This window comes from Protopterus annectens, chromosome 6.part0, assembly GCF_019279795.1.
Source record: "Protopterus annectens isolate FY-2018-M chromosome 6.part0, PAN1.0, whole genome shotgun sequence".
In the NCBI taxonomy this organism is placed as follows: Eukaryota; Metazoa; Chordata; order Ceratodontiformes; family Protopteridae; genus Protopterus; species Protopterus annectens.
Window position 1 is genome coordinate 1,783,138,207 of NC_056737.1, and position 24,235 is coordinate 1,783,162,441.

The following is a 24,235-nucleotide window of genomic DNA, read 5'->3' on the forward strand; positions in this document are numbered from 1 at the left end:
CAGGCTCAAAACTAACCCCCCTACCCAAAGCATAACTAGAACACTCAGAACCAAAAGAAATTGAATTTGGAACTCTTTAGAACTGAACTTTATGCTTGTAACTGTTCACCCTTGAAATACCTTCCCTAGATGAAGCTGTAGACTACTTTAATGCAAAATTCCTAACTATACTTAACCATCACGCCCCACTCGATCTATTAGAATTAAAACCAAATCTGCCCCATGGCTCTCAATAGAAACAAAGCAGAAAATCCAACTCAGAAACAAGATCTGGAACAAATCCGCTCTACAAAGAACCCAACAGACTACCAACACTACAAACTACTACGAAATCAGACCAAAAAAGCCATAATGACCGATAAGAAAAGCTATTACCTAAAATCTCAGCAAACTCATAAAATTGCCCACAAAAATTCTGGGCCAATATAAATGAACTACTACAGCCTAGTAAACCTACCACACCCAACCCACAAGGCTCTGACACAATGAACCACAACCAAATTGCCAACGACTTTAATTCCTTCTTTACAGACACAATTCATACGCTGGCTAGTCAACTCTCTACAAATGACACAGTTACATCTAAACATGACTTAAAGCCACCTCCCTTTTCTCTTCCAACCTGTCCCCACAGCCTACATACTCTCACTTATCAAAAACTCAAACCTTGTACCCCTCTGCTGACTTACTACCCAGAATACTTGCAATTAGCAGACAGTTCCATAGCCTACCCAATTTCCATACTGTAAATAGAACCATCACAGAGGATATGTCCCAAAACTTTGGAAAATATCTCATATCATCCCTCTTCACAAGGGTGGAAATTCTACTGAATTTTCAAACTACCGCCCTATAGCCCTACTCTCTCCCTTATCAAAAATCATGGAAAGATGTATACACAAGCAACTCCTAAACCATCTTCTCAAATACAACTTACTTTCTAATACCCAGCATGGCTTCAGACCATCCCATAGTACCACCACTGCCCTCCTCTCCTTTACAGACACCATCAACAAAAATCGTAACCACAACACACTTTCCTCAGCTCTCTTCCTAGACCTGTCAAAAGCGTTTGACATGGTAAACCACCAAATACTCATAAATATCCTCCAATCTATGTCACTAGACACCCAACCCATTAACTGGTTCAAATCCTACTTAAACGACCGACACCAAGCAGTTCTCTGAAATCCACCCTATCTTCACAGCTTCCTGTAACCATTGGTGTTCCCAAGGGTCTATATTAGGTCTCCTTCTGTTTTCTTTGTTTATCAATGACCTACACCAAATAGTTCCACAAGCTACATGCATTCAATATGCAGATGATTCCACACTCATTTGCTCAGCCACAACAGTACCTAATCTTCACTCCCTTACACAACACATATTTAACTCCGTTGAAGAATGGTTTTCCCAAAGCTGTCTCCTACTTAACCTCAAAAAAAACTCCCCCTCTTTACACCCTCCAGTAAATCTCCTCCTATAGACTTTACAATAACATCTAAAAATGGCACACCTATATCTCAAGACCTCACGACTAAACTATTAGGAATTACCATAGATAACAACCTTAACTTTGATACACATATAAACAACACCTTGAAAAATACTAACAAAAAATAGGCTCTCTCTACCGAATCAAACCTTTCCTCACTCCAGACTCTAGAATTACTATTGCTCAAATCCACCTTATCGCCCTCCTTTATGCCTCCCCATATTTACAAACCTATCAAAAAATCTTCTGAAATTAGAGAACTCTTACCACAATATAGCAAGATTTGCTACAGGCAACCCATTCAAAACCCACCATTGTATCAATCTAAAACTACTAGGCTGGCTTGAATTTCAGCACCAGCTTAAAATCAATCAATTAACCATTGCCCATCAAATTCTGCATCAACCTGACAAAACACCTATACTATCTACCCTTATCCACCCCTACCATAACCTAAAATCCCTAAGATCTGCACACAAACTACTTGTAAATATTGATAAATCAAACAACAAAGCTGGTGACTCCTCTTTTCCAACACTGTTGGAAAACATTGGAACCTGCTCCCTCTGAACTTACCACTATTCCTCTAAATCTCTCTTCAAAAGAAAATTAAACTCCACCTCAAATCTCAATGGATGTGCCCCTGCACTAATCCTGACTAATCACTCTATGCCATCAGACAAATCCCTTCATCATGAAACCCTACCCCTCTTATCTTACTCACTCTCCTTTTCAACCTCCCCTCAAAAAAAATTGTTAAAATGTAAAATTTTTTTATGATGTTAACTGTATAACCTGCTTGTAATTTTTTTGGCTCAATTTGTGTGTACTCTTTGCATATTGTTACCCTTACTTTCTTGTAATATCACAAATGTACTTCTTCTTAAACTCTGGAGCTTAACTCCTCGGGCCTCTACTGAAAATGGACATATATCCAGCTAGACTAGCCCGGTCAACAAATGTAAAATAAATAAATAAAATAAAATAACAGCTACGATGCTCTGGCAAAACACAGTCTTGTTTGTCCAAATTTCAATAAGTTTTTTTCTTTTGTGTACTAGAAAATGTTTAACATCAGGATGGGGGTGTGACTGGCAAAATAATTTACTCAAAAATAAATATTTTTGAAATCAGATTTAGCTGCTGATAGACTACCATGTTTAAATGATTATGTGTCCGGCAACTGTATTTTGAAAGAGAAATACAGTAGAGTGAAATAATCTTGATCAGTGGTTTCTGATCACATGATTTGGTGTGCATTCTTTAACTGTTTCATTTCCTGTACTTTGTCATGCTGATGAATTCTCTTCAATTAGACAAAAGTGCTCAATACATTTTATGGTGAATTAGTCCTCTGTGCTCAGACTGTTATTAACTATTTCACTTATATGGAAAAGTTCTGAACCTTTTCACATTTTAGCTGTTTTCTTGGTACTATATAGTACATATCTGCTAGTTTAGCCATTCCACCATAGACAGACAGAGATAACTGCTCCATTATTCTTTAGGAACTCATATCGTTTCTTGCATTACTTAGAATCATTTCCATGGCCATGATTTCCAATGTTGGTCTAGGGCAGGTGACACAACATTGACTTCAGCCTTCTTTTTCACTTTACCAGAGTCTTTTTTATTTTCTAGTAATAGGATTAATTATAGGATTATAGGAAGTTACTAGGCTACTGGCCCTGAGGCCCTTATAAGCCTAGCCAAGAGTTTAGCCCATGCATAGACAAATCAGCACCCAATGCCCCTGTCCAGCAGGGACACAGGTGGAATTCCAGGGATGTATTTTCTATTTCCTCTCCAGTTATCCAGGTTGTGCTTAAAAAGGGGTAAAGAGGTACTCTGCTTGACGTGAAGAGGGATTCTATTCCACAGATGGGGGAGTCTCTGGGACACAAATATTTCCTGTCAACAAACCTGGCTAACAATCTCCCAGCTAATACTAAATCCTAAAAAGACCAACTTATGCTTTTTCATCCTTCCAAAGCAGCACCACCTACTCCCCTGTTCTCTATTTTTGCATTAGATAATATCCCTATCTCCCCCGTCACACAAACCAAATTATTAGGGGTCATTATTGACAATAAAATGAAATTTGACAAACACATAGCTCATATAATAACCAAAATCAACAAAAAATATGTAGTCTTTACTGATGTAAAAACATCTTAATCAGCAACAGTAAAGTTACCCTACCTCATACCCATCTTCTCTCTACCTTACTGTATGCTTCTCCTGTCCTAATTAATCTAAACAAGAGTGATTTAAACAAGCTATCAGTATGCTACAACAAAATAGCAAAATTCACCACAAACTCCTCCTACCCACACCCACCACTGTCAGGCCTTAAAACAGCTTTCCTGGCTAGAACTCCCTAACACCTTAGCTCTAAACCAACGTCTTCTAGCTCACCAAATACTGTACCAATCTGACAAAACTCCAGCCTTACAAGACCTGATCACCCTCTACTCCAATAACAGAGAAATTATATCCACTAACAAGGCATTAATCGCAATCTCCAAAAGCTATTACAGCTCTGGTGGCTCCCTATATTCTAGCAACATTGCCAAGACTTGGAACTCCCTACCACTACAAATCAGGGTGCTACCTAATAAAACCATCTTCAAAAAAACAGCTTATTTCCCACCTAAACAACTCCTGGACATGCAACTGCCTAGCACCTGGCTGACATATTCTAACTGCTTTCCCCTACCCACTATCCAACCTCCTCTTTAAAACTCCCACAGATGTACTATATATTATCACACATTACTTGTAACTGCCTAGCACATGGCTGATATATTCTAACTGGTTTCCCTACCCACTATCCAACCTCCTCTTTAAAACTCCCACATATGTACTATATATTATCACATGTTACTTGTACCTGCCTAGCACCTGACTGACATATTCTAACTCCTTTCCCCTACCCACTATCCAACCTCCTCAATAAAACTCCCACAGATGCACTATATATTATCACACGTTACTTACTAACTCACTGCCGCCTACTCCCCACTGCCCCATCTATACCTACTAACTCTCTCCTAGACCAAGTTGAAAAGCTTTCCCTTAAAATGTCAATGCACCTCATATGAACTTGTCTATATTCTCCTCCTTTTTTAGTTTTTCCTTTCTTGTCTTATCTTCAGTACATCTTTAAGATTATCTCTACTAAATATACTGTATGAACAACAATCACATGTTACTTCCTGCTATACTTTTAATTTTATGTCTAAACCAATATGCTTATGTAAATATCTTATGCGATCATATGTTATTATCTGCTATATTTTTATAACTGAATGTGTAAACCATAATGCTCATGTATCTTATGTATAGTATGTTAGCAATTGTTCTGGAGCTTTTCTCTCCGGGCCTCCAATGAAAACAGACAGCTTTGTCCAGTTGGACCTCCCTGGTAAACAAATGTAAAATAAATAAATAAATAATGTCAAATACCAGGTTGAGGCTGCATGCGCAGGATACTCAAATGGAGCTGGACTTGCAGATATCCAGCAGTCCCATTAAGGTGGGGTCTGATATCACCTTGTATGCCAAACAGAGGTCACCTCTGTGGAGTATGTATGAAACAGAGTAGAGGGATAGGGCTTTTAGCCTATCTGTGTATGGTAGATTTTTGAGACCCTGGATTCTCCTGGTGAGGAACCTCTGTGGTCTCTCCAGCTGCTGCATGTGCTTTGCGAGGTACATGCTGAATGGGGCATTATAATCAATAATGGGCCTTATAAGGGAGGAATACAGGAATGTTATGACCTCCTTGTCCCTGGATGAGATATCTTTACTTATGAGGTGGGCCATGTAGAAAGCTTTCTGTACAATGGAAGCAACATGGTGATCAAAAGTCAGGTTGCTATCAATCTGGGTGTCCAAATCCCTCACAACTGACTGCTTGTTTAGGACATTGTTATTAATGTGGTAATTTGTGGGGACATCACTCTCCCCAAAGGGGATAATGATGCATTTTTTTGTATTCAGCTTGAGGCCATGTTTCTGGCACCAGTCATTTGTTTGGGTGAGACCCTCTTAGAGGATGTCCACATCACTAGTGGAATTGATGACCGCACCCATCTTGTAATCATCTGCAAACTTGGTCAGCCATAGGCTACTGGTTTTGGCCTGCACCTCACAAAAGTATATCCCAAATAACAGAGGCCCCAAGACCAAACCCTGGGGTAAGCCACTCGACATGAGTCTACTGCTTGAAATGGATTCCCCTATTTTGACTAGGTGGGTTCTACCAGTGAGCCAGTTAGCTACCCATCTGGTAACATATGGATTGATGCCTAGTTGAGAGAGGTTATCTATTATGTCTGAGTGGGGAATAGTGTTGAAGGCTTTGGCCAGGTTAAGGTAGGTGGTGTGTACTGTCTTCCCCTCATCCATGGCTTTGGTGACTGTCTCAAAAAAGTCAACCAAATTTAACAGACATGACCTCCCCTTGACAAAGCCAAACTGTGTGGGATCGAGTGTTTGGAGGTTGCCAATGTCCTTGTCAATGAGGTCCATGATAATTCGTTCCATGGCCTTGCAGACCAGGCTCATTAGGCTGATGGGTCTATAATTTCCTGGATCGGTCAATGCTCCACCTTTGTGTAAAGGGATGGCAGTGGCTGTCCTCCACTCAGCTGGTACAAAGCAGGTACTCAGGCTTTGGTTGAATAGGGTGTGTAATGGTGCTGCAAGTTCCTGCCTGAGTTCATGTTGGAAGCAGCCTGGGATGTTATCGGGTCCCATGGAGGCTGTATTTTTTGCCTTTGAGAGAGCAGTGATGATCTGATCCCTAGATATAAGGGTAAGAGGGCAAGAACTGGGAATGTCCTGATTTACTGTTGGGGGGGGGGGCAGAGGGGTGAAATTTTCACTGAATCTGTCAGCCAGCACGTTTGCTATATCTACAGCATTTGTATATGTGATGTCCTTGACCACCAGTTCTGAACAGATCTGGGTGCTACCTTTGAAATTACGGACATATGTGAAGAAGGCCTTATGATTGTCTCTTGTAGATGTGGCCAATTTGGACTTGAAGTTTGCTTTGAAGGATTTCACAAGTGCTCTTATTTGCTTGTTTAGGCTAAGGAAAGATTACTTCCAATTGGGCACCTGCTTCTTCTTGGTCCTGGACAGCAATTTTTTTCATTTGTTATAGAGTTTAGTTATTGCAGATGTCCACCAGACAGGTTTACTCTTCCTTGCGGAGGATGATTTAGTCTTGTCAGATATTCCTGATTCCATGCATCTATATAAATGTTCGTATAGTAATTTGGTGTAGTTTTGGATACTGGTGCCAGTTCCTAGAGCGGGAGAGGGGGCTGTGAATCTGTTTATACCATCCCTCAGGAGGCTGTCATCAGCTTTGGAAACAATTTTTTTGTTTGACCCTTTGGGGGGGGGGTCAGGGGAGATGGTGACTTTTGAACGTGACCGCTTTATGGTCTGATCTTACAAAGGAGGATGATATTGCAGGGATGCTGCAGTGGCTACTCATGTTGGTTAATACCAAGTCCAGGATATTATCACCTCTTGTAGGGGTCTCGACTTTCTGTTCCAAAGCATTTGCATTGACAAAATGGAGGAATCTCTGGGCATTTGTGTTCTGGCATGAGTAGTTCTTCCAGTCTATGTTTGGGTAGTTAAAGTCACCCAAGATCAGGGTAAAGGGTTGAGATTCAAAGAGGTCTAGATAGGCAGTTTGGGCATCTTGGGTCAGACTTAGCTAGCTATGATTTGTATAGGGGTCTTGTCAATGGTTAACTCCACCTGGAGTGTCCCCTGTGCATCATACTGTTTGAACAGCCTGGAGGTGTGTATGTCTTTAATATATATATTGAAACTCCACCTCCTTTGGCTTTACTACCCATGTCTTTTGTACACAGATGCCACCATCCTTAAGAAGGATGCATGTAAATAAGCCTAGCAGGGAAAGTGGCCTTATTAAATAGTGGATAAAGGAAAGGATATTTTAAAAAGTAAAAGCAAAAGTACATGTTCAGAACTGCAGAGTTTCTCACTTAAGAAGTATGACAATGCTTGCTCCACCAGAAGGTCTGCTTTTACTTTAAATTAGACTGTATGATACACAACTGATGCCATGCTGACAGTGTAATGTCCAAAGGTACACTGGTCACTGCAGAATGTGTAAACTAGATGTGATACAAAACCACACAACTCATTGTTTGTGTGTATTAATTAATTAATTAAATTATTTATTTACTTTTCTATTTATTTATTGTTTTTCTTTGTTGGTTGATACTGTATTGTTCACACTGGTGCTATACAGTTGATGCAATGTTTATGCGCACAAACTTCTTCTTTTGGCTTTTCTAGGTTAGGGGTCACCACAACAGATCACCTGTCCACTCATGATTGGCAGTAGCCTTTTACAGTGTTGAGTTGACAGCCCGGTGCCCAACCTTCCACGGAAGGCACGTACACACATGCACTCACACCTAGGGCCAATTTTAGAGTGTCCAATCCACCTTAGCATGTCTTTGGGATGTGGGAGGAAACTGGAGCACCCAGAAGAAACTCACGCGACCACAGGGAGGACATGCAGACTCCACACAGAAGGCACCCCAGCCGAGGATCGAACTGGAGAACCTCTTAATGTGAGGCGACAACGCTAACCGCTGCACCACCATGGCCACCCTTATGTGCACAAGCTTCTAAAAAATATTATAAAACATGGGAGCCTGTCACACTGACAAACATTATCATTCATACTGACATTATATTCTGTATACCAGAGCAATGCAGAAATGAAAAGAATAGTTGTATTTTATGTAGTTAACTCTCATTTGTGTCTCAGTATTGCATAGCATTGTAGAGGTACTTAATACAAAAATTGTTAACATGAATTGAGTTTTAATTATTGAGAGAGTACCTTTAGGTATAAATAACCTTCTTCAAATGTCTAGTCACTCATATTAAGTAGACATACAGCAAAAAAGTTCCAAGTTACAAGCTATATATATATGAACAGGTCATTTTGAAATGGCAGAAGGATATGTATATCCTGAGATCATACAACCTCCATAACATGTTCTGTGCAAATACACAAACTAGCAACATTTATAGAGACATAGAATGAATTCAGGTAATTTTGTATACGCATTCAGTATTGTCATTAATAAGGCACCTTATTGCTACTGTCAGCCTAAAAGGCCATTGCTGGCAGTGCAGCACAGCTGGATAAACAATGTACAATTAACATCTATTTCCAGAATTACTCCTCTGTTTACTTGGGTTAGTATCTATGCAGAAGTGTTTCAAATGCACACCCAGTGCAAAAAAAATTAGTTGTTACTGTGGAGTATGCTGCTGTCAGCTAACAGTACTGGTTTTGTAAACTCATAATGAATGGTTTGAATAATAATTAGTAAATATGTAAGCAAGTTAGTGTATGTTTTATAGCACAGACAGTATATTTAAAGGCTGTTATACCTGTTAAGAATGTAATAATTACATAAAGCAATATTACGGAATAAAACTGAAAGCTTGGCCATAGAATGTGCAGTGGAAACAAAACCTTCGTCAAATATTTTTGGCAACTTAGAATGAGGTTCTTCACGAGAAAGTGCCAGTTATAGTCCATATCATTTCAACAACAGGTGTGAAAATCCATTCAGGGTAAGCTGTCACTAAATGTACAGACATAAAAAAATTTAATTATGCCAGAAACTAAACAACAGTGTCAATGTCCACATAAAGAGAGAATTTATTTTATCTCTTTACATACCTGTTATGATTAGTGAAAGGTCTTGTTTCTGAAGGTGAAAATGATCTTACTGCCGGATTTACTTTTTTTCCTTGCTATATCCTCAGCTGGCCATTATTTAAGGTAATACTTGTATGAGATCACAATATTTTCAGCTATAATATAAATAAAAGAAATGCTGTAAAATAACAACACTGATGAAATAGTTACAGTATATCATAGAGCCATGTTTACTGAGTACTGATATTAGTACTACCAATGTCTGTGGGTTAAGGTTGCCATTCGATTTTGCTATACCTTTGAATTAATTTTTATCTCACCATATATTCATTTCATTCATTCATTCATTTTCTGACACCTACAATATCCTGTTCAAGGTCAAAGGCTATCGGGATCCTGTCAGCAGGTATAATGCAGAGAAACTAATTCTAAATAAGCTACTTCTCCATCACTGGATAAATACACCCTCTCGTGTATTATATGTGTGCACTTATGGGTGGTTTAGAAGGTCAGCAATTCACCTACAGACATGTATTTGGGATGTATCAGAAAATTGTAACAACTGGTAAAATCCCATGTGGACAAAAGGACAACATGTAGACTCCCCACAAAAGGCATCTCAGCACAGAACTAAACAGAGAATCAAATGTTGTGAGGCAGTAACATCAGCTGCCTTCAGTAAACCTAAAGTAACTGTATAAATCCTCTTAAGAGCTACAAGGAAAATATATAGTTACCAGTTTATATCTCAGCTGTGTCACAGATTTACAAAATGACCCATGAACCCATAATCCACCAGAGGAAAACTTCAAATATTGCTGCTTAATGAATGTTTTAGCTAACACATTCTTTGCTGAGACAGAAATACCTAATTTTCAAGGATGGCTTCATTGATTTAAATGTGAAACAAGCTGGCAATTAGCTCAGGATATACAGTGCATCCTACATAGAAAAAGTTGCAGCTCACTGGGGGATTATTTAAAATGTGTGTTTCTAGAAACAACTAGTGTGTGCTATTTCTAGGCTGTCTGCAGCTAAACTTAAAAAGAATGAAATATAGTATAAGTAAGTTCACTTTTTTCACTTTATTAAATTTCTCAGCAAGAATTTAATACTTTGGAGTATAAGAGGATCACAGATTGCACAGAAGTTTGATGTTTTTCCAACTCCTGATACTTAGCAGTCAGAATATAAATGATGTTTTACCAAACAGAGCTTCAAATATCTGATTTTGTGAAAAGAACACTGCAGAACTTCAGCACTGAAGCTGAATGACTGTACTATTTGTTTATGTAATCTTAAATACAGGCTACTTAATGTCATATATTTTTAATTTTATAAGTTCCAATACAACTTCTTGGTAAAAAAAATGAAATCTGTGCCTAAATTAGTTTGCATTTTTGTTGTTCTGACGAATGCTACTCGAAGCATATGATCTGCAGAATGTCAAGACCACCCAGATCATATTTTGTATTTTCAACAAGTGTGCAAACATTTTAACTAGACACCTCTGCAATATCATAATACCTTTTTAACAGGTTTATGATCTGGAAATAGTTTCCCTGTTGTTCCACTGTCCATAACCCCATTTTAACATCATTCCAACTTACCAAATTCTAAATTACAATTCAGCATGTGCCAAGACCCGTGCTTTGCTTCTTACTCTTTTCAGTTGCTAAGACAGCGTACTCCAGGATAAATAACGATTAAACTGTGACCTCCAGAAGCCAATTACCTTTTCAGTAAAACTGTTGCCTTAGTGAACATTATTGACTTATAAAAACATGGTGTTCAGTCCTAAAACTACTTGACAGCTTTCCCAAATAATGACTTAAGTCCACAGAAACCTAATAAAATGAGTGTGCTCCTATATTGGGCAGTGATTATTTCCCTAAGGCTGTAAACCAGTACATTACCATGTTAAAGGTTTTACATGGGGTTTGGTGACATCTGATTTAAGAATGTTAATGTATGATTCCATGTCACGCCCATATTTCCAAGCAGTTTATGTTTACTTGAATGCACTATATTCAGGAACCATAAATTGTATGGCAAACAAACAATTAGATTTAAACAACAGTGGGCTCGGTTACAATAGTTGCAAAACTATGCAGAATTAAAGATGTAATAAAGTTTGCTTTGCTTTTGGCTTCTCTGTCTGAAGTGTATGAATTATCGGAGGATATGTGTAGTACTGTTTGACTATATAAAAACCTCTTGGCTGCACCAAACGTGACTGTGACATGCCTGGATTCATTCTATCATACCTTAGCTTCTGCTCATCAGCTGCTTAGCTAAACGGGAACATCACTATCTGTGATATGAGCAAACCAGGCTTGATTAATGTCAAAGGTACAGCAAATAATTAGAATTTGATATCCAGGAAGGCATGTAGTTTACTAACATTCTGTACAAGAAGTGCAGAAATGTTCTCTTTTTTAAATTATGCCTGGCAAGTAAAATACGGCTAGCATCCTTGCCATAATGTTGTCCATCCCAGATTTCCTCCGAACACATAATGTACTAACAACCGATGTTGACTCTCCTCCTTATCCTTACTTACTCTACATAAGAGATCATCCTTTAATTCAAAATGTGTCTTAAGAGGTAGTTGGAACAGCTTGTTCACTAGCTTTCCTTGCATCCTCAGGTATATTCTCTCTGCTCTAGTTAATGTTTCATCTTCTCATTGTACCTTTATAAAGTTTATGTGGCATACCTCTAAACTTACTAAGTTAGTATTACTTCCTTAATTAACTTATATTAACATGAAGGCATAGTTTTCTCTACTAAAGAAAATGGCACTTGGGATTTCCCTTCCTCTCTGTCTGCAAAACAGTTCCAGACTCTGTTTATCTTTTCCAATATCTGTTCAAGGCTGATCTTTAGCATTCCTCTTTTGGTTAAGTTTCTCTTCCCCTTTGAGAGAAATGGTTTCGAACTTTGCATGTTACTACTCATATCACTTTAATTTCTCACTGCCATTCATTTCTCTCCTCTGAATGTCCTTACTTAAGCACCCTTCTCACTGTATTTTCATTTGTTTTCTGTTTCTGTATTCAATCTTAGTCTCAGTAAAGACATCTCTTTTGTGCTGACTTTATTCCAGAATGATGACATGTCTCATAATTACAATATTGGGCTTCTTTTGAATCACTGCAAGGGCAAGTTACTGGTAAAACACAAGTTCCTTTTCTTTATTAGTGTCTAACCATAACCAAATTCTAGTCCCATTTGAAGCATCTATGTTAATTACTTTCTCTTGGTTTTGATCCTGAACAAAGTGTTTCACTGTCCTGCTTTTTCCTCCCCCTTTCTTATACTGGATGGATACAGCAGGCTTTGCTTTATTTCATTTTTAGTAGGTATATTACCCTGCCACACAGTGTTTATAGATGCCCCATCTTCCTAAACTTTCCATAATACTTTTAAATAAATAAATCTTTTCCTATTATAGCATTATGACTTTATTCAGTAATCACAACAACTGAATGTAAAAGTTTTCCTAGGACTTTCTTCACTTGTGACTGGATATTTCATTTTAACACTGTCTGACTAGATATTTCATTGTGGTGGTGCTCCGGTAGCATTGTCGCCTCACAGTTAGACGTTGCATGTTTGATTCTCAGTTAGAGCATCTTCTGTGTGTCGAAATGCATCAATGGGCATTCCTTCATTGAAGGTTGTGCGTTAGGCCCGGCAAGCCAGCACGTAAAAATCTACTGCCAATCATTAGTTGACCGGAGTTCCGCTGTGACGACCCCTAACTGGGAAAAGCTGAAAGACAGTTGTTGTTGCTGTTGACTAGATATTTTATTTTACCACTGTGAATGCGTATCACCTCCACCTTTCTTTTGCTGTAACTTTATGCTTACAAATACAGGAAACTAAGACAAGGGTTATAATGCTTACAGAATCAAATAAAACTTTAAATTCTCTCCCTTCAAGACATAAAATGCAATTTATTACCTTGGTCGTAATACAATGCTGGAGTGCTCACTTTCCACTCCTGACTTCAGGTTTACCATATTTAACAGGAATAATTTCATCTATTGCTTGCATATCAGTTTTCCCCTTTCTTTCATTACAAGTAGAACAGAAAATGGTTCTATACCCCTTCATTGCACATCTATCAACTAGACACACTGCTACCCCCCCCACCCCGCAGAGCCTTACTAAAGTGTGCTAGCCCTAACCATGCTCTTAACATCGAACCTTGCTTTTGTAAAACTATTTCCGTAACACACAAATTATGTCTGAATGTATGGTGGGGTTTTGGTGACTGGGTTGCTAAGGGAAACTGTTTCTTTTTATGATCTTTGTTATTTTATCATTTTTTTTCATTAGGTTGATTTTTGAAAATACTGGCATCGATCCCTTGTATGTCAATATCTGTGCATTATGTTAAATCTATTTCTCTATATGTGTCTATATCCACATAAATATATATGTATATATGTATATGTATATATATATATATATATATATATATATATATATGTATAGATGTATATGTATATATATATATATATATATATATATATATATATATATATATATATATATATATATATATATATATATATATATATATATATATATATAAATAAAATTATATTATATATCACGCATATATACAGTGACAGGGCTTTCAGTCTTTCCGCATAAGACTTATTTTGTGTACTCTAATTTCTTGATAAGACACCTCTGAGTTCTCTCCAATTATTGTAGGTCTCTGGTGAGGTACAGGCAAAATGGAGCACTGTACTGAATTCCTGATCTGATGAGGGTTGAGTATAATGGAATTATAACATCCTTAAATCTAGATATGATGCCTTTACTTAAAAGATGTGCCAGATAAAAGGATTCCCTTATTACTGTGGATACATGGTGGCCAAACTTCAGATTGCTATCAGCCTGATAACCCAGATCACATACCACTGCATCTACACTTGGACGAATGAGGTCTATAATGTAATTAGCAGGGATTTAAGTTTTCCCATAGGGAATAATAATGATTTTTTTTTTTGCATTTAGCTTTAATCTATGGCTTTGGCACTAATCATTTCTCTGCATTAACCCTGCCTACAGTATATTAACATTACTAGGGGACTCAAAGATTCCTTCCAGTTTGCAATTCTCAGCAAACTTGGTCAGCCACAGGCCATCCAAGTTTGCCTGGACAAACTATATATAAGTTTGCTTCGCAAGGGACGGCTTGCACCTGTCACCACTAGGCTTCCGGATATTGGCAAATGCTCTTGCCACCCCCATAGTGCCTTTTTTAGACAAGGCTCAAATTCTAAACCTACCACCCTAGAACACAAAAAAGAAAAAAAACTAAGGGTAATGCTGCTCAATGCCAGAAGTCTCAAGCTCAAGATGCACGCACTCGAAGCCCTTCTCAGTATGGAGAACATCGATGTCTGTGCTGTGACTGAAACCTGGTTCAAGGCTCCTGAGAGCACCCCGGCACTATCAGGTTTTACCTCATATCATGTGTTCCGGCCCCAAAATCCGGACCACACCAAGAAAGGAGGGGGGTATCCATATTCATCAAGGATACCCACACCTCCAGGTTGGTGGCAATGCACGAGGCATCGGAGACCATCCAGGTGCAATTAACCGTAGGCAAGACTGCTCTGCAATTTGTAGCATGTTACAGGTCACCCTCTCAAACTCAGGAACCTCACACAGCTTTCCTGAAAACACTGGAGGGGATAAATGTATCTCCAAACACCATCATATTAGGTGATTTCAACTATCCGAATATAGACTGGGATCATTACTCAAGCCCCAACACTCTAGCCCAAAGGTTCCTAGAGTTCATAAACTCTAATGCCATGGAACAACTAGTCACCATCCCCACAAGAGAAGAAAACATACTAGATCTCATCATCACGAACATGGGGACACAATGTTCAACACCGGAAGTATACCCCTCATTGGTGAGATCAGATCATAAACTAATCTCATTGGAAGTCCACATCCCGCCCCCACCCCAGATAAAAAAGACCACAGTGAAGAACTTCTCAAAAGCCGACTTCACACTTCTTAAGACTGGTGTGGTTTCCTTCAAGGCCCCCGAGCCAGCGGAAACCATTAGCCAAGCCGCTGAATCACTTACAAATGCCTTCTACCAGCACCTCCAGGACTGCATGGATCAGGCAATCCCAAACAAAACAAAGACTCTTTGCACCAAAGGCAAGCGCCCAGTCTGGTGGACCCCAGCCATAAACAAGCTCTACAATAAAAGGAGAAAGCTACGACAAGATAGAGCAAAATCCTTAAAAGGGAAGACACCCTTGATCATTATAAGTAAAAAACTATGATCACTCATAAAATCATCCAAGGCAAATTTTGAGAGAAAAATCGCTAAGGACTCAAAAGACAATCATAAGGCCTTTTTTAGCTATGTTAGAAACCTGGGAGGAAACTCCCAGATATGCTCAGAATTAGTTCAAAATGATGTAAAAATCACTGAACCAACAGACATTGCCAACATACTGGCTGACAGGTTCAGTGCAAATTCCCCCCCCCCCAAAAGGAGAGATATCTATACCAGCGGATTGTAGCCCCCCAAACATCTCAAATGCTCAGGTGAAAACTGCTCTCTCCAAGGCGAAAAACACAGCATCTATGGGACCAGATGGGGACCCGGTTGTGTGCTCCATGAACTCAATGAGGAATTAAACCCGCAGTTAGGGCAGCTGTTTAACCTTAGCCTCACCTCAGGATACGTACCCAAGGAGTGGCGTACGGCAACTGTGGTCCCACTTCACAAAGGCGGTGCCTCCACTGACCCTGGAAATTACCGCCCCATCAGCTTAACAAGCCTGGTCTGCAAAGCTATGGAGAGGATCATAATGGAACTCATAAATAAAGACATAGGGGACTTACAGACATTGGATCCAACCCAGTTTGGCTTTGTCAAGGGCAGATCATGCCTTTTAAACTTGGTTGACTTTTTCGAAACAGTCACCAAGGCCATTGATGAGGGCAAGGCAGTCCACACAGCCTACCTTGACATTGAAAAGCTTTCGACACAATACCCCACTCGGGTATCATTGAAAAACTCACCAGCTTAAATGTAAACTCATACGTCACAAGATGGGTTGCAACCTGGCTAAGTGACAGAACCCACAAGGTCAGAGTTGCTGGCGCCATGTCAGACTCCAAGCCGGTCACAAGTGGTGTCCCACAGGGCTCAGTCCTGGGCCCCCTCTTGTTCGGCATCTACTTTTCAGAAGTACAGGCAGACACAGGAGGATTATGGCTGACAAAGTTTGCAGATGACTGCAAACTGGGCGCCATAGTTGAAAACACATCAGACACAGATATCCTTCAGAAGGGTCTCATAGAAACGGATAACTGGTGCCAGAGCCATGGCCTAAAGTTAAATGCCAAAAAATGCATAGTCATACCCTTCGGGAAAAACAAGGTTACCCCTAGCTACCATATAGGTGGCAATCCACTAAACACAGAAGAGGTTATCAGGGATCTGGGGACCAAGGTTGACAGTAACCTTTCGTTTGACACTCACGTTGCCAAAGTAGTTAGGAAGACCTTCTACATTGCCCACCTGATCATGAAGGGATTCACATCTAGATCAAGGGAGGTCATTGTTCCCCTAAACTCATCACTCATCAGACCAATGATTGAGTACAATGCCCCATTCGGAATGTATCTTACCCGACACCTGCAGCAATTGGAAAGACCCCAAAAGTTCCTCACCAAAAGGATAAAGGGTCTCAAAAATATGTCTTATGCTGCCCGACTGAAGGAACTCCAGCTCTATTCAGTCGCATACCGTCTGCTCAGAGGTGACCTGTACCTGACATACAAGGCCATGTCCAACCCGGAATTAATGAACATGATCCACCTCAAAAAATCTAAATCCATCAGAACTACAAGAGCAAGAGACTTAAACCTTAACACGGTTATAAATAGGACGTGCTGGAGGGACAGATTCATCACCCAGAGACTCCCTATGCTGTGGAACAAAATCCCGGTACATGTGAGGCAGAACACCTCGCTGGCTTTGTTCAAGAGAAATCTTGACCAATGGATGGGAGATCGCATGTTTACCCCGGGGATCACCTCAGTGTCACTGCTGGACAGAGGCACGGCAAAATAATGGGCATAGTATCCTTCAAACTTAAGGGGTGGTGAAAGCCACAAAACTTTGGGCTAGGCTTATAAATGCCCTAGGGCAGATAGCCTAGTATGAACCTATGAACCTATAAGTGTGTGTGTGTGTGTGTGTGTGTGTGTGTGTGTGTGTGTGTGTGTGTGTGTGTGTGTGTGTGTATATATATATATATAGATATATATATATATATATATATATATATATATATATATATATATATATATATACATATATGTATACATATATATATATATATATATATATAGATATATATATATATATATATATATATATATATATATATATATATATATATATATATATATATATATATATATATATATATATATATATATATATATATATATATATATATATATATATATATATATATATATATATATATATATATATATATATATATATATATATATATATATATATATATATATATATATATATACACATATGTAGTCCAGGTATTGTATATATGCATATATACATATATAGGTATACATTCATTTGTTCGTACGGAGGTTGTATAACTTGCCAAAGTGTGAAAGTACAACCTCCAGATCTCCGAAATTACTAACAAAAAGGTGCAACTTTCAAATGAGCGAATGCACATTGGCATTCGCTCATTGGAAGTCGGCATTTTGGTTGCAGATCGCACTATAGTAGGGATCGGGAAAGGAATCCTTTCCCTCACTATAGTGCGGGTGCAGGGGGCTTGCCCCACTGCATAATGCTGTATGAAACTTTTCGATTTTGAAAATGGTTGAAGCTCGTTATCAAGACTACCATTTTCGAAATCTTGGTATGTCCAGAGTGTTTCGACATTTAAAGTCGCACAACCATACGATCACCATTATGTGTTTCAGACAAATAAATGTATACCATATATATATGTATATATATATATATATATATATATATATATATATATATATATATATATATATATATATATATATAAAATAACTGCAGTTGACTGAAAGTCAAATGTTTATAATAATTTGACTGAAAAGCAATTCACTAAAAACCCATTTGACTGAAACCTGTGGTGCTGAAAGCCCAGAGGACTGAAACCCATTTCACTGCATCATATATCATAGAACACATTCAGTATAAGAAACGGGATGGTGGACAAGTTCTGCCCATGCACACACACACACACACACACACACACACACACACACACACACACACACACACGCGCACACACGCACACACACACACACACACACACACACACACACACACACACACACACACACACACACACACACCATAAACTACATATCCTCTCTCAAAAGCCTCAAAACCACTAGAAAAAAAGAGAAAAAAAAACATATTCAGTAAATCAGTGTTGGTAAACAAACACAAACATCTATCAGTTTGGCAATGTGACATGACAGGAGCTTTGCCAGTCTACTGAAACATACCACAATGTCCTTTTGCTACTTTTTATTTTCCACTTCCCAAGAACACTTCCATCAAACATCATATCCTTTGATATGGCACCATCACATACTACCTAACTTCTATAGTTTTATATCATTTGTGAAGCAGAGGAATATTTTTCATTCAGCCGCATTTTCAGTGAAAAGGGTTTCAGTCAAGTGGGTTTTCTGTCCAGTAAAAATAGTAAACCTGTATATATCTATATCTATATATGCATATATATATATATATATATATATATATATATATGGATCTAGGACACATGCTCGACTACCATGTGTCCAAATCACAAAACATCGAACACACATACACGAAAGTGCTTAACATCGAAAAGCGCTTCCGTGTATGTGTAGTTCAAAAAAAAAAAAAAATCTACATTTCTGCAGGGGGGCTTCTGCCCTCCTACTTTAATATTCCCACTACGAGATCGCACTACAGTGGGGAAAAGGAAATTTTCCCTTACCCGCAGGCACACATACACTGAAGCACTTGTCGATGTTAAGCGATTTCGTGTATGTGTGTTTGGTGTTTTATAGTTCGGACATATGCTAGTTGAGCATGTGTCTGGATCCCATATATATATATATATATATATATATATATATATATATATATATATATATATATATATAGATATATATTTGTGGGTGGGTGTCATTCTCTCTTCTCTCTCTCTCTCTCTCTCTCTATATATATATATATATATATATATATATATATATATATATATATATATATGTGTGTGTGTGTGTGTGTATATATATATATATATATATATCTATATATATATATATATATATATATATATATATATATATATATATATATATATATATATATATATATACATATACATACATACACACACACATATCTATCTATCTATATATATATATATATATATATATATATATATATATATATATATATGTATATATATATATATATATGTATATATATTTATATATCTAAATGTATATATATATATATATATATATATATATATATATATATATGTATATATAAAATATAGATGCATATATATATATATATATATATATATATATATATATATATATATAGATATCTTTCTCTCTCTCTCTCTCTCTCTGTATATATATATATATATATATATATATATATATATATATATATATATATATATATATAGAGAGAGATTATATTTTACTTATTTATTTATTTATTTATTTATTATTTGTTTACCGGGAAAGTCCAACTTGGAACAAGGCCAATTTTCAGTGGAGGCCAGTGGAGAAACACTCCAGAAGCATGTTTTTGTAACGTGGGAGGAAACTGGAGAAGGGGATGACATGCAGACTCAGGACAGAAGGCACCCCAGCTGAGAACTGAACTACAGAACCTCTTGCTGTGAGACAACATTGCAATCGCTGCACCACCGCACCATCCAATTATACATATGTAGGTCTAGACTTCACCATATCAATGTGCAGAGCTATGAAACAGGCAGGCCCTGTCACTACACATATGCAAATGGAAATGTTTTGTATTGTGTTATATTGTCTGTATATTTCAGGAAGCTGTGTAGGCCAGGCACAATGCTTTGTATTGTCTGTAACCTTAAAGAGGCAGTGGAGGACAGATGCAGTGCTTTGTATTGTCTGTACCACTTCAGATGGCAGTGGAAGCCAGGCACAATGCTATGATGAAGTGTGTACACTTGAGGCATCCGATCTTGTGGCAGGCAAATGGTAAGTCACAGAAGAAGCTTCTGCTGCCAACATTTTATTCAGAGTGCCACAATTTTTGGTGTGTTGTTCGTCTGGTTATAGGTATCACTACACATTTGCTTCAGTGGCTGATTCTAAGTTAAACAGTATTACATGTAACCTTTGAGGACTACCTCCTCAATGTAGTCAATGATATAATTAAAATTTTCTGTGAGTATTAGAACTAAGATAAGGTAGGTAAATGTGGTTACTGTCAGTATTATGTTCGTGGTTGCCACTGATGACCTCTGTCCCAAACCCCCCTTTTGACAATGTGATTATTTAAATTTGTCCCACAGAATAGTGCTATTAGTATAAACTCCAGATATGTCTCCTCTTTGAATGTCTGCTGGTTCTTTCCCAATCACATGAGCAGCAGACTTTGGCTTCACTTCCAGTATCTTATTTGAACTTCTTTGATTGGCCACATATGTTACTACCTGCATTTATCTACACTTAATTGTCTGTGTTCTTTTTAGTAAATTGAAATTACATCCTTTCTTTTGGTTTATAGCCTGTACATCTCATCAAAAATTACCATGTTGCAAACAAATGTGCACAGATGAAACTACTGTAACACCATATGCATGTTTAGTATAAATTGGGAGGGCTGCATATTGCTCATTTGTTGAGTCAACAATTTGTCTCCCACTGCAGTGGAATTTTGCATCATTAACTGCAGTGGTGGTGCTGTGGTAGCGTTGTTGCCTCACAGTTAGATGTTGCCCTTTCGATTCTCAGTTAGATCGTCTTCTGTGTAGCGACATGCGTGAATGGGCGTTCCTTCTTTGAAGGTTGTGTGTTAGGCCAGGCAAGCCAGTACGTAAAAATCTACTGCCAATCATTAGCGGACCGGAGTTCCGCTGTGGCGACCCCTAACCGGGAAAAGCCGAAAGACACAAACTTACAAACAGAGTTCCATTTCCTGCAATGCAGTTATTTCTTTCTCTATTGAAATTCACAGTCAGTTTTATTCCTTATATTATTTCCCCAGTTGTAACATCTGCAAATGGCACATTTTCCCTTTTAAAGGAGCTGAACTCTGTACACCAAATGTTAAGATTCAACCTCAGTTCATCAGATCTTGTTCTCCTAAAACTTACTGGGCAAAACTGTAACAAATGCATGTGCAAGGTAGGAAAAATTATTCTACATATCTGCAATTACTTTAAAACTGTTACAACCTACAGAAGTAATAACAAACAGCAGGTGCACAGAGTCCCACAAAATTAATTAGTCTATTGCTTGCTACATTTAATAATCATGAAATAAATGCAGTCAAGAAAAAGGTCTTTCATTTGTCTTGCATTTTCAAAGCATGACTTATAAGCTATTGTTCTGAAATCAGACTTAAGCCATGGTTACAGTTTTCATCCAAGTCAGTATATCATCTTTTATCTGCACAGAACCTTTGTTCTTCCATTTGTCTTGGCTTCACAAGGATCACCTACTATTATTTTATTTTTTATTTTTATTTATTATTTGTTTACTGGGAAAGTCCGACAGGAAAAGAGCCCATTTTCAACAAAAGTCCGGAGAAAAATGCCCCAGATGCATGTCTTTGGAATGTGGGAGGAAATTGGAGCACCCAGAGGAAAGCCCAAGCAAATGCAGGGAGGACATGCAGGCTCTGCTCAGAAGCACACCAGCTGAGAAACAAACCAGAGGACCTCTTGCTGTGAGGCAACAACACTAACTCACTGCACAACTGCACCATCCAATGCTTCTCTTGTCTTTCTGCACCCTAGTAAATGAGCAGCACCTTCTTCAGCAGACAGTCCCTGGGATTCATTAATGCTTATACTAAGTGTACACCATTCTGAAAGAACGGACAAGGCAAGCATAACTCATACCTTCTTCCTCCTAATTTGAGTTTCCTACTGACTTTCCTGCATCCTTAAGTATCAAGGAGGATGCATAAAGGTTACAGCAAAGTGTAGAACTAAAGAAATGCTGGGATTTTAGTTTCTTAACGAAATCTAAGCTGTGTATTATGTTCTTGGATGGTAACATTTTTAAGATGGATTGTAAGTGTCTTATTGTGAGCAGCATCATTTTCTGATGCATTGGTTCTGTACATCTTTAATGTACTGTTGCCTTACTGCTAAGAAATATAATTTAAAAGTAGTACATAATGACTAAATAATTGGTAAAAATAAGTCTAGTATAAAATTGCTGGTGTTTTTTTTTTTGTCAAGCAAAACACATTTAGATCTAAAAGTTGAACAGGTACTCCTAGAATAGATGCTTCCTATTTTAAGGAACCGCTTCATTAAGATGATTGCAATGTGTCCTGCTAGCAACAGGGAAAGAATGTTAATCCATTTAGCAGATACATGGATCCTGGAAATGATAGTTTCTTTTCAGTCTTATTAAGTAGTTAAACTAATGATTCATTACTAATTCTCTGTCATTATAATTAGTGCCAGAAATCGTTTCTGCAGCCTTGGCACTCATCAGTGACTGATACAAGCATAAACAGCTTGCTTGGCTTCTCATTGTGCATTATGATTGATCTCTTATATAGTTGCCTGGTTACATCTGTACTGGTTTTGTTGTAACACAAATGAACTTGTACTATTTGCCTGGAGACTGACTCAGCTGCATTTTTCACTGAATTCTTTTTGTGGTGCTTGTCATGGATCCATCTTAGTATAATTCATTAAACGTCTAATTAAACAGACAATCAGACAGATAATAACAGAGACAGTCAGACAGGAAGACAGGTAGACTAAAAGACAAAAATATGTCATAGTCACTACAAACACCAGCCAAAAGATATTATGAATTGCAAACTAGCAGCACAAGAGAAGAAAAACAATGCAGAAAAAATACTGAGAAATTAGTATGTCTCATCTTGACTCTTGTTCAGTGCTGGGCACATCTCAGTACAATCTTAGTACAGTGCATTGATCTGGGACACCTGGGATAGTACCCTGCGTTTATCTGTTTGCATACCATAGACTGTCAGAAGAGGGATCATATAACTTGAGACAGCAACTGTATGGATGACCGCCTTTCTATCCATGGACACAAAGACCACCGGTGTCACCCCTTAAAACTGCCACCACTGAAGAGCATGTGGGCCAAAATGGGCCTTTGGAGGATGAAGATTATGGAATAAACCCTAAATCTCCTCATCACTCATAGGTTCACCGGTTCATAGGTTCATAAGTGTGTACTAGGCTAATGGCCCTGGAGCCTTTACAAGTCTAGCTCATAGAAGTGCCCTGGCATTGTGCCACCCAACATTAGTTCCTACAGCCTCTATCAGTTAGAGCCACTGGAGTGATCCCTGGGGTGAACTTTCTATTTCTCATCCACTCATCAAGATCTCTCTTGAAGAGGGCCAGTGAGGTGCTCTGCTTGACATGTATGGGAAGCCTATTCCAGAGCATGGGCAGTCTCTGGTTATGAACCTGTCCCTCCAGCATGTTCTGTTGATTGTGGTAATGAGGGTGAGGTCTCATGGATCATGTGGAGTGGAGGGATTAGGATTTCTTTAGATGCAGCATTTCTAACAGAGCTGGGTCACACATGGCTTTGTAAGTCAAGCGGAGATCATCTCTTAGTAGATGATATGCAACAGAGAATAAATGGAATTTTTTGAGTCTGTCCTTGTAGGACATGTG

At 38.2% G+C, this 24,235-nt stretch overlaps 1 protein-coding gene across 2 annotated transcripts in view; it reads right to left on the minus strand.

Annotated features, from left to right (window-relative positions):
• The window catches only part of CALCRL (calcitonin receptor like receptor), a 932,649-nt gene that overhangs the window by 772,015 nt on the left and 136,399 nt on the right, over nt 1-24,235 (minus strand). For both annotated transcript variants that reach the window (XM_044075151.1, XM_044075152.1), the window contains exon 2: nt 9,261-9,394. The gene's annotated coding sequence lies outside the window, so the exon portion shown is untranslated. The remainder of the gene's footprint in view (nt 1-9,260; nt 9,395-24,235) is intronic.